Source organism: Chrysochloris asiatica, unplaced genomic scaffold (assembly GCF_000296735.1).
Source record: "Chrysochloris asiatica unplaced genomic scaffold, ChrAsi1.0 scaffold00039, whole genome shotgun sequence".
Taxonomy (NCBI): Eukaryota; Metazoa; Chordata; class Mammalia; order Afrosoricida; family Chrysochloridae; genus Chrysochloris; species Chrysochloris asiatica.
Window position 1 is genome coordinate 22,723,163 of NW_006408557.1, and position 969 is coordinate 22,724,131.

Below are 969 nucleotides of genomic sequence, written 5' to 3' on the forward strand. Positions count from 1 at the left end.
GTGTGTGTGTGTGTGTGTGTGAGTGTGAATCCAAATTGACTTAAGCCAGACCTATACTACATTTCAGTTAATCACTGGCAAGTGAGATGCGCTTACCTTAAGAGGTTTAGCCTAATTACTGGGTGTGTGGGAATACTGGAAGTTACTCATTACTCTATTAACCTTACTCAGTCTCAATTTCCCCACCTATAAATACATAACTCACAGGTTGCTGAGAAGATGAAACAATATTAAATTTATAGTCTATCTTCAGTAATACTTGACATTAAGTAGTCATTCAATGAATTTAGGACATTACTATGGAGATGACATGACATACCAGGGATTGAGAAGTCATACTGACCATTCACAGATACCTTGGTGCCCTGACCTGACTTGTACTCCTTGTCAGGTCTCCCTTTCTGGAACTTTACGCAGTAGTAGATGCCAGCATCTGCAAGAGAGATTTCACTGATTTCGATGGAAAAGTCTGTGTTTCCAGCTTTGGTGGTGCCTCCAATTTGTTTTACTCTGGGAAAGAGACCTTTTTGAAAGTTGTAGATTAGTTTCCGGTTTGGTCCAGTACCCTTGAACCACAAGACAGGTCCATTCGGGACAGATTCTGATACGGTACAACTCAAGGTAACTGTTTCCCCAGTTGACACAGTCTCTGACATCTCAGGTTGTCGCACCTGGAACTTTTCCTCTGTGCTTCCTAGAAAGAAACTCAAAATCATCTTCCATTTCCCCTGCTTTTACCCAGGTCATACTTGGTTCTCACTCACTAATTCTTTTAGTAACATCTATGAAAACCTACATAGGGGTTTCTGCAAATGGAAGCAGCTCTTCCACTCAGTGCTGACAATGAGAAGTCAGTTCAGAGACCCAGCTCCACTACCACTAGACAGATATTTTGGCTCTATACAGGGTCGCTGGTAGCGTAGTGGTTACGAATTCGGCTGTGAACCTTAAGGTCAGTGGTTCGAAACT

General features: G+C 42.2%; 1 pseudogene; it reads right to left on the reverse strand.

Moving 5' to 3' along the window:
• The window catches only part of LOC102831198, a 40,506-nt pseudogene that overhangs the window by 30,177 nt on the left and 9,360 nt on the right, over positions 1-969 (reverse strand).